The following is a 10,916-nucleotide window of genomic DNA, read 5'->3' as shown; positions in this document are numbered from 1 at the left end:
GTATCATGGTGCAGTTTATCTTCACAGTCGATCCTTTATGGGCACAGATCTTATGAGGAGAGCACCTCACAGCCCAGACATCCTGAACCGCTGCAACACAGAGCACATCAGGAACAACCATCAACATTCAGAACTTTAAGAAGAACAAATAAAACCTCAACATATCTCAACGTCTAAAAATCATCTGATCATGATTCTATCAGACTGTAATCACTTTAAAGACTCAACAATATATAAAGTGTATCAGGGCTCCAGACTAACTTTTCTCGACACTGTCCTGAAAAACTATTTCAACCGTCCCAAACTAAATTTGAACTGTCCCGAAATCAAAATGTTGCTTGTCGTCTGTAATTATTCGTATAAGTTTAATTATGTTATAAAGACTTGCATTTTATAATATAGTATATGAAAAGCACATTTATATCAGGTAAATTGATTATTGACATGCACGTTGGGTGTATTGGTTAGTTAAATGAAATATAGTTTGGAGCTGTAAAGCTTATTTTGTCCTGTGGATTATAGACTGGTGGGAAGTTTTAGCATTCACTAAAGAGAAAAAGAGAAAACAGGTTACAGATTGAAAACACATCTGTCAGTACAAACTGCATGTTGTCTCATGGAAATAATGAAATGTACCACATTACAGAAGAAAACATCATTATATTTTGTATTGACATTTTTGAGATGATTGACTTTGTTCTTCTTGCTGTTCAAGGTACAGAAACCATGAGCCGGCTTATTGTAGCTGCCCTGAGCTCAGGCCTTTAATAAGAGTACAGAGAGAGACTTTAGATGTGTTAGCACAGTTTACACTCGTTAAGCTTCATCACAGATTAAACCTGCTCACATGTCAGTGTCTCTGATCACCTTCACATATTTTAGTGCCAGCCATGAAAACATGATCAAATGTTTGTAGACGAACAGACGTTGATCACTGAAGCTTAGAGCGCCCTCTGCTGATCAGGCTGACTTTAGCAGGAATAATATCACCCATACGAAGGACATTCACTCAGATGATCAAATAATAATACAGGCAGTGAAGTTTGATTATGTTTTCACAGTTTAGTCTTTAGAAGCCTCAAAATTTAAAGGGGGGCAAATATTTGTTCTCTATTAAAACACACCATGCCACATATGTGTGTGTGTCTACGTGTGTGTGTGTCTGTGTGTGTGTGTCTACGTGTGTGTGTCTACGTGTGTGTCTGTGTGTGTGTGTATGTGTGAGTGTGTGTGTGTGTCTGTGTCTGTGTGTGAGTGTGTGTTTGTGTGTGTATGTGTGTGTGTGTGTGTGTGTGTATTTCTATGTGTGTGTGTATATATGTGTCTGTGTGTGTGTTTGTATTTATATCCTGGCGGGGTCCATGACCTGAGATATCACCCACGCGCAGGGGACCATTTGTTCCCGTGGGGACCGATAGCCGGTCCCCAGAGGCACAATCATTGAAATCAATAGAAAACACCCTGCTGATCTGCCTGGTGAAGTTTCTTCTGTTTTTAAAAATGGTTCCCAGGTGGTCAATTTTTCAGAATGTGTGTGCCCTAGTGGATACACACAGGTACTGCAGTCTGTCAGTTTGACGGGTGGGGACCTTTTCCTGACACAAAGTGTGTGTGTGTGTGTGTGTGTATAAGTGTGTGTAAGGGTATACATCACATTAAACGGCTAAATTCAAAGTGTGTAAGGGTGTAAATCATATTAAATGGATGAATTCTGAATATGCGTTGAGTCTATGCATTAGAAAACACTCATCACAAATTATATTTTAACCAACAAAATAACATTTTATAGCTTTTTCATGATCATACTCAACACAAAAAACTGATAATTATAGCTGATAATATTATTAATCATGCCCAACTGGGTCGTTTTTAAATTATGGAATGTTGTTAAAACAAATTTCAAAAAAGTAAAAGTTAAAAAAAAAAATATTTGAGTTACACAAAAGCTTTTTATTTGTCTTCTTCCCAGTTGTGCTTGAGAGAGCAGATGAGAGAGCAGAGGAGGAGCAGAGGAACAGTAGAGGAGGAGCAGAGGAACAGTAGAGGAGGAGCAGAGGAGGAGCAGAGGAACAGTAGAGGAGGAGCAGAGGAACAGGAGAGGAGGAGCAGAGGAACAGTAGAGGAGGAGAGGAACAGTAGAGGAGGAGCAGAGGAACAGCAGAGGAGCAGAGGAACAGTAGAGGAGGAGCAGAGGAACAGCAGAGGAGCAGAGGAACAGTAGAGGAGGAGCAGAGGAACAGTAGAGGAGGAGCAGAGGAACAGGAGAGGAGGAGCAGAGGAACAGTAGAGGAGGAGCAGAGGAACAGTAGAGGAGGAGCAGAGGAACAGTAGAGGAGGAGCAGAGGAACAGTAGAGGAGGAGCAGAGGAACAGCAGAGGAGGAGCAGAGGAACAGTAGAGGAGCAGAGGAACAGTAGAGGAGGAGCAGAGGAACAGTAGAGGAGGAGCAGAGGAACAGTAGAGGAGGAGCAGAGGAACAGTAGAGGAGGAGCAGAGGAACAGTAGAGGAGGAGCAGAGGAATAGGAGAGGAGGAGCAGAGGAACAGCAGAGGAGCAGAGGAACAGGAGAGGAGGAGCAAGGGAAAAGGAGAGATTATCTTGTCCCAAGCCCAAGCAAGACAGTCATCTGGCATGATAATAAAAATTCTAATAATAATCATCATCATCATAATAAAACTGAATATTGGTGTTTTATTATTGACTCATATATATATATACTTTTGTAATATCGTTTTGCTTTTCTTACCTCAATAAATTCAGGAAGTTTAGTAAATGATAGCAAAACAAGTCCTTTCTTTGGAGGGACTTTAATGACTATGTACAGTATATGTAACCATTCAATGCTAATACTAAATTCTATGAGGAATACACTATAAAAGGCAACTGTTATGATTGAATCAGATTCAGAGGAACAACAATTTTGAAGAAATTGAAAGGGTAAGTTCAAGCTGTATTGTACAGTATCTATCAGAAATCAATAGAAGTAGCCCAAATGAATGACTCATGCATTCTGAGGAAAACAACAAAATCATGATTTTCTGCCATTAGAGCTCATGTGGAGCAGTTATGAGTCTGAAAATGTAGATTCTGCATCTCTGTCATGTGCTTCAACATATTCTGGTGAAATAAAGTTGAAAACTTTTCTCCAAGTGTGTGTAAAGCTGGGTTATAGTGTGTTTTTTCCAAGAAAGGGATTTTTTTAGAAATGCATCAACCCTGCAGGCTTGTTTGTCGTGCAGAGTGTTACCAAGATATACATTTTCAAGAGAATCGGCGCAGCCGTTTTGCTATTATAAGCATTTAAAGGGTGGCGATTTGGCCTTTGACCTCTGACAGCTCAAAGGCTCCTGTTTTTTAAAAACATTTCTTTTTAAATGTTATGACAGTAATGAAATTCTGTTATGTCCCTGAATAACACTATGAGGTTGAATTTTGGAATTTCAAAGTATTTTAATGAATGCCCTGTAAAGGGTTAAAAAAAAAACCCTGCGCATTCGACACAGTAAATATGATCAACTTGACACACACATCCAGATTTTTGCGGTCCCCAACGCACCTATGCCCATCCCCCACTCAGAGTGACAGTGTGGGTTTTTAAAACAGACAGGATCATAATTTTATTTTCTAAACAGGATGATGACATTAATTAATTAAGTTATATTGTAGGATAATTATCTGAAATATTTTATTTCTAGTTTGTTTTAATGATGTAATGACAGGGGGGTCGGACACACTTCCTGACATGCGCAGTCCCCATCTGACCTCTGCCCCTCCCCGACTCACACAACCTAACGGAAAGTGAGGAGAAGGTCAGTCAGGTTGGAGAGAGGATGGAGACAGGTGGACACAGCAAACGGAGGAAAACATTAACACACGGGAAAACTAAGTAAGTTTACAGTTTTTGTCACATAAATTATTATTAATAATGAGCATTTTGGCTAGCGTGTTAGCTGCTAAGAGCTCACTAGTTTTTATATTAGCTAGAAATAACAATTAGCATTGTGGCTAGCGCGTTAGCTGCTAAGACCTCACTCATTTCTATAGTAGCTAGAAAGTCAACATGTGTTAGCTTCTCATCAGACAATGTTTGTAAATTTTTTCTGATAAATTAGATTTTTGCACGGATATTTCCAGGGGTTAAAGTGGGACTCTGGAGCTAAGCTCTGGCACCTAAATCATTCAATTGAAACTGGCAGTAGCACCATGGACAACAAATTATTTTCACTCTTCAGTAAGGATCAGGATAAGGATAATATTTATTGATAGTGTGCTGTGTGAAACTGCTGACGATGGAGCGGATCCAGTGTGAGTTCACACATTGACTTTAATTGAAACCAAGTTAGACAACCGGAGCAGGACCGGAAACGCATCAGGTGTATTTTGGCCGTTTACATACAGTCTAGCCATGTGTTACCGGCCTGAGCCTGCTCCTTTAAGCACAATGGTTTATGGGAAATATAGGAGACGAAGGTGTTTTGTGTTTATGCACGACCCCTTCTGGTCTCGTGCCATACTTTTCACCTTGTCTGTAAAGAAATTAAAGGATCCAGTTCGCAAGATTTACTGCCTTCCACGCAGTCTGTTTTGACAGCAGCCCAGACGGCTTGTTACCTGCACGAAACAAGCCAACACAGTATATATATATATATATATATATTTTTTTTTTTTTTTTTTTTTTTATATATACAGTCTGTGTGTGTAGCTAACAGCAGATACCCTCAGTCTGCTGTGTTAATATGCAAGTTAATGTGCATGTGATGTAAACAAAGCAGCTTGTCAGCTGCATCAGACCAGTGACATAACTCCAGTAAAAATGTACCTGCACTCCCTGATGGTTTTGTTGTTGTTTTTATGTCCTGCAGACAGAGTACTCTATCCATGTATTCTGCATGCTTACAGCGTTTGAGGGATCATCATGATAAATGCTTATCCAAGTACATGGAGTATGTGGATCACCAAACCGAGGTAAAGATGATTGGTCTTTGTTATTCACATCTGATATAATATTGATCGCATGAAGGTAAGAACGCAAGCAAACTGTACTCAGTTGTTGCCAGAAAAGAACATTAAGAATATCACTAGCCCTGCAGTTTTTTAGGTAATTTATATTATGGTAGAAATTGTATAATTGTATAATTCCTCATGCACCTATCTGCGGCAGATAGTAAACACAGGGGAAAATTGTTCATGCAAACATTTGAAAGCTTGATGTTGTATAATGAGTCTAACTTATTTCAGAGGGCCTCTTACACAATATGTTTTAGTTGTGTGTTATTTTTTTAGGTCATGCAGGTGTCTACATTTTAGTCCTCAGGACTGCCATACCAAGAAAGGGACTGTACGTCACCACAGGATAAGACATCCGAGTTAGTGCCAGCCTCCAACAGCTCGGTCAGCTCAAGGAAGTCCACTCCACACACATAATGCATGATCGGGCTCGGGAGTGACGGAATACATGTAACGACCTTATGTGATTATGATGCAATAAAAAAGGTAACTGTACTACAGTTACAGAAAAAAAACAGCTGACAATGACATCAGCTGACAATGACATTTAGTAAATTTGGGATTATTTTGCAGGATTACAATTTTAATGCATTTTATGATATATATATTTTTCATTTCAAACCTGTGATTTTGACCTGTGATGCTGATATGGTGTGTGGGGTTGGGAGGGATTGTTTTGTTAAACAATAGCGCTGATTTGCCTGTAATTAAAGTTGGTGCCTATGCATTCACATCAATGTGAAAATCCCACACCACACACCCACCACTGGCAAAGTTTCTCTCACGTACATAAAAATGTACATTAATGTATGGTGTGCGTGTCAAATACAAACCCGGGAAAGCAACGCTAACCACGTCATACATTACTACCATTGCTGCCTTGTAGCTTCTTTGGGAAAAAGCCCACTGTCTGAATTTACATCACGATGTTCATTATCTTTCATTCGTTTGGCATTTCTTGTTGAAAATGTGGCAGGTGAACACTGTGTGTTTAAAACAGCATTATGGGAGCTCTTAATCCATACTGTGAACTATAACGGAGCATATTGTGTCTGCCATGTAAAAGAAGCAGTTTACTTTTTGCTTAATAGACTGAACAATGTGGTCAAGAACATTTTCATTGTAGGACTATAAGCTACTGCCTAAACTTGGTTTTCTCAATTTCTTTTACGAGCTCACATTGTTCAGCTGTCTTACAGAAAACACAAAGTCATTTTATTGATATTTAGTTTCTTTTGATTTTATCAGCATATTCTGTATTGGAAAAAATCCAAATTAATTGAAAGAAATCAAGTTATATTACTTTAAATTATGTTATTATTATAATGTGGACACCAGTATACGACACAGCACTAAGTTAACATTCACAAAATAACAGTGCTGCATTTCTGCATTTTATTTTTATCCATCACTGATGATCATGAAGAAGGTATTTTATACACTAACTGACATTTTGCTCTCCCTCTTGCTTCTTGTTTGTAACTTTATTTTACAAAAGCAGAAACATTAATATAATCATGTGTTAGTATTCCAAAATTAGCTAAATAATGTTTTTAATGAGACGATTGATCAGAAATGTGTGAATGGAGTTCATAACCTGTGTTATTACTGATGGGATACTTTCAGCTGGATGGTAGAGCTGCTGCCTGACACAGAAAACCTGCTTTAAGCTGACCTTATTTCTTAGGTCAGTTTATTCTTTATTCTTTTCTTAGGACCCCAAATAGATGACAGAGCACAGCAAGATGAATCTTCTGCTACAGGTATGACACAAGCTGGACTGTTTGCCTATTACCTTTTTCAATACAGATCCACTTAGCAGATATTTTTATTATTAGCATTATTAAGACAAGTTGTAGTTGGTACATTTCTTATCCTGTATGATGGATACGATAAGAAATGAAAGATTGTACATGGAAAACAAGATAAACAAGCTAAAATGATCTTCTATACCTGGCTCAGTTTAAACAGCTGCCGTATAGTTATTACTTTGAATAGTAACTTTAATTGGTGCATTTGTAGAAAAACACCAAAACAAATACGTAACTGGTTTAGTACCACATCAGTCAGGACAACTGGTGATGTAGTCCATTTTAGTTTCTATCATATTATCAGCTTTCAGGACATCGCTTGATGTAATTACACATCTGATCAACTATTAAAGCTGGTTGCTCTTTGAAATCTGACGTTGAGACAATGTGAATGTGTTGAGTTTGAGTGAGACTAGCAATGGGGTCTATAGATCTAATTGTCTTTTTTCTGTCTTCCTGTCATAGAAACCTCAAAGAAGAGGATGTGGACACCTGTTGAAGTTCGTGCAGTGGAAAAAACACTAAAGGTGTTCATAGACTCGGGGAAAGTTCCTGGTAAAGCAGACTGTTTGGATCGCATCGAGACATCACTGCAAGAGCTGAAGACAAGAAGCTGCAGGGCTGTGAAGTATTATATATATATATATATATATATATATATATATATATATATATATATATATGTATATTATTATATATTATTATATATGTTAAAAATCGAATCACAGCAGCTCAAAACGATACGAAAGATTTAGTCAGGCTTTTGTTTTGAACAGTTTCCTGTTGTTTCTGCGAGTTTTGGGGTTTTCGAGATTTGAATATTCCACAGATTTTTTTATAACCATATAAAACTACAAAAATGTGGTTGTTCAAAAGCTTGGATTAAAATGATGATTTAATTCATCACACCATGTTAGTGTGGCATTACTACAACTAAACAACATTTGGTGAGCTAAAAAATGTTTGAAAATCATATTGCTCAATGTTCAAAGGTTACACAAATATTTGACTTAAAATTACTCACGCTTTTTAAAATTTTTAATTTGTTTTTAAAGTTTTCCATTTAATGTCAATGGCAGAATACATCATTACACAGGATGCAACTCTGCAGTCCAGTCAACAGTTGAATCCTGTGCAGTGATGTATTCTGCCATTGATTTGGTGTCTCTGTCACACATTTAATGGAAACCTTTAAAAAAAAGTGCTCGAACTTTTCAGTCTCACTTTGGTGAGCAAAAAAAAAAGCACTTTTTTAAAGGTTTCCATTTAATATGTGTGTGTCTGTGTGTGTGTGTCTGTGTGTGTGTGTGTGTCTGTGTGTGTGTGTGTCTGAGTGTCTACGTGTATGTGTGTGTCTGTGTGTGTGTGTGTGTGTCTGTGTGTGTGTGTGTGTGTCTGTGTGTGTGTGTGTGTGTGTCTGTGTGTGTGTGTGTGTCTGTGTGTGTGTGTGTGTGTCTGAGTGTCTACGTGTGTGTGTGTCTGTATGTGTGTGTGTGTGTGTGTCTGTGTGTGTGTGTGTCTGTATGTGTGTGTGTGTGTGTGTGTCTGTGTGTGTGTGTGTCTGTGTGTGTGTGTTTATGTCTGTGTGTGTGTCTGAGTGTCTACGTGTGCGTTTGTGTGTGTCTCTGACTGTGTGTGTCTCTGACTGTGTGTCTGTGTGGGTGTGTGTCTGTGTGTGTGTCTGTGTGTGTGTCTGTGTGTGTGGTCAGAGTGGAGGCAGCTGATTGGATAAGATCTCCCTCTTAAAGCAGTGTGTGTGTGTGTGTGTGTGTGTGTGCGCGCGTATGTGTGTGTGTCTACGTGTGTGTGTGTGTGTGTGTCTCTGACTGTGTGTGTGTGTGTGTCTGAGTGTCTACGTGTGTGGTGTGTGTGTGTCTCTGACTGTGTGTGTGTGTGTGTGTCTGTGTCTCTGTCTGTCTGTGTGTGTGTGTGTGTGTGTGTGTGTGTGTGTGTGTGTGTGTGTTAGGTCAGAGTGGAGGCAGCTGATTGGATCAGATCTCCCTCTTAAAGCAGGAAGTAGCAGGGTTTGATGGTAGAAGATATGGCGCCCCTCTTACAGATCAACTTGTCCATCATGTGTTAGGGTTTGGGTTGGAACAGACACATTGATGCACTTCTTCACTTTTAGTCGTGTACCGTGCATTCACACTTCCTGTTTGATGTTTTGTCCCTGCATTATTTAGTCTATGTGAGTCTCCCTGCAACCACATTTAAGTCCAGCTCCAAATCAAGTCACCTGAAGCTGATCCACTTTTCACACAGGTGAGCTTCAGTGTGCATGAATCCCTCCCACACTTCCTCTTTTTAGTCCCAAAGTGAGTGAAAGTGTGGATGTGAAGTACCTGACACAGAGAGGAGGACGAGGACGATGAAGAGACTGGCTGCTCGGATCAAACTCATGGCTGCTCCTCTCCTCTCTCGCTGGGACTTTACGGACGATCAAACATGTTAGCAGGTGGAAGAAGAAGAAGAAGAAGAAGACAGCAGCACTCAAACATTAGCAGACATGTTGAGGAAGGACTCTACTTACATGTGAAGAAGAGGAGGGTCTGAAAGAAGAGTGTCCTCTGCAGGCAGTGAGCCCAGCACACAGATCACACTGTTTTTAATGACTACACTTCCTGTCTCTTTACATGATCAACATATTAGATAAGACAAAGAGCAGGAAGAAGGGGGGGGGGGGGGGGGGGGGTAGATCATCTATAGCACTTTGAGCTGATCCCAGCTGTCATGAGGTGAGAGGCGGGGTTACACCCTGGACTGTTCACCAGCCAATCACAGAGCTGACATGTAGAGACAGACACTCACATTCACACCTCCAGACAGTTCAGAGTCAGCAGGTAACCTAAGCAGCATGTGATTGGACGGTGGGAGGAAGCCGCAGAGAGCGCACGCCATGCACGGGGAGAACATGCAGACTCCACACAGAGAAGTCACGCTGCACCCGTGACATCACACACACACACACACACACACACACACACACACACACACACACACACACACACACACACACACACACACACACACACACACACACACACACACACACACCATGTTCACTCCCCTGCTCTCAGGGAAGGATGCTGCTCGCACACATGAGCAGATTCCGGAACAGCTTCTACCACAGAGCCGTCTGACTCATGAACACCCCCCCCCCCCCCCCCCCGACTCTCTGCACCACAGAAGCTTCCCCCCCTCCGGACTCAGAGACATCAACACCCTCAACTCACAACTCAGTGCAAAATGTTGATTGAATTTCCTAAACTTGATTTGTCCCTGTGTTCAAAGACACACAGAGCAGTAATCTCCCATGAATATTATCATCGGAGTTTTGACTTAAACACAGGATATGTGAGGGTTAGGATATGAGCCCATCACTCTGTAAATGTGTGCATGTGTGGAGGAGGGACGAGGGCGGAGCCTGGATGCTCCAACACAAACTTTGTTCTGCTGTATTTCATCTGTTAAAGGACACAAACGGGACGTGTCTGACTGGAATGTCTTATTGTATGTTCACCTCTTTGCTGTCTGGGCTTCTTCTTTGTCAACGTGACAACTTGCATTCAAATGTAAACATTCATTACATTTCATCAGCTACATTGAAGACGTCTCTGCATGTTGGCTCTCATTTGCATGGCAGAGTCCCAGATAAGAACAGAAGGAGATGCACGAGTTGATAAGTCTGCGTCTTTACGGGCACTGATGTCAGATATGACAGGATGTTGAACAGTGTGGTTTTGTTGCCTGCATGTTTTTCATGTTGCACAAACTGGTGAGAAATGTCAGACATTTGTAGACGACCATGGAAATGAGCAGGAAGAGAAGCAGCAGGACGCCACGATCACAGTAATGACAAAGGAGGAGCCATGTGCCAGAACATACAGAGTGTTATTTCAAAGAGTGGACAGCAGAGAGTCAAAACGTTTTCATGATGATCAACAGCCACCACTTTCTTCTTCCTTTTAGACATCAGGGATTTCTGATGTTTGTCAACAGGCTGGCCAGTAGGGGGCGTCCAAGAGCTAACAAACTGTAAACCATAGCAGGGGCTCAACATGTGCAACTATTGCAATGAGTGTAGGAAAGCTCCCTAAGA

General features: G+C 40.5%; 2 long non-coding RNA genes across 4 annotated transcripts; one reads left to right on the top strand and one right to left on the bottom strand.

Annotated features, from left to right (window-relative positions):
• Nucleotides 1–3,570: 3,570 nt before the first annotated feature.
• Nucleotides 3,571–7,458, top strand: LOC306818573. 3 transcript variants are annotated; one of them, XR_013778285.1, is made up of 6 exons: nucleotides 3,571–3,585; nucleotides 3,719–3,885; nucleotides 4,862–4,964; nucleotides 5,307–5,390; nucleotides 6,734–6,769; nucleotides 7,283–7,458. It is a non-coding gene; the product is annotated as an uncharacterized lncRNA (long non-coding RNA). The 3 variants fall into 3 exon arrangements; XR_013778286.1 differs by lacking the exon at nucleotides 3,571–3,585 and having other exon boundaries at nucleotides 3,669–3,885; XR_013778287.1 differs by lacking the exons at nucleotides 3,571–3,585; nucleotides 6,734–6,769 and having other exon boundaries at nucleotides 3,674–3,885.
• Nucleotides 7,459–7,527: 69 nt separating this feature from the next.
• Nucleotides 7,528–9,496, bottom strand: LOC306818614. Its single transcript, XR_013778325.1, has 2 exons — nucleotides 9,348–9,496; nucleotides 7,528–9,244 (listed from the first exon to the last, which is right to left on the bottom strand). It is a non-coding gene; the product is annotated as an uncharacterized lncRNA (long non-coding RNA).
• Nucleotides 9,497–10,916: the final 1,420 nt, after the last annotated feature.

Source organism: Symphodus melops (assembly GCF_947650265.1).
Source record: "Symphodus melops genome assembly, chromosome: 2".
Taxonomy (NCBI): domain Eukaryota; kingdom Metazoa; phylum Chordata; class Actinopteri; order Labriformes; family Labridae; genus Symphodus; species Symphodus melops.
The sequence above is the reverse complement of the archived record's forward strand: the minus strand, read 5'-3'. Positions and strand labels throughout refer to the sequence as shown.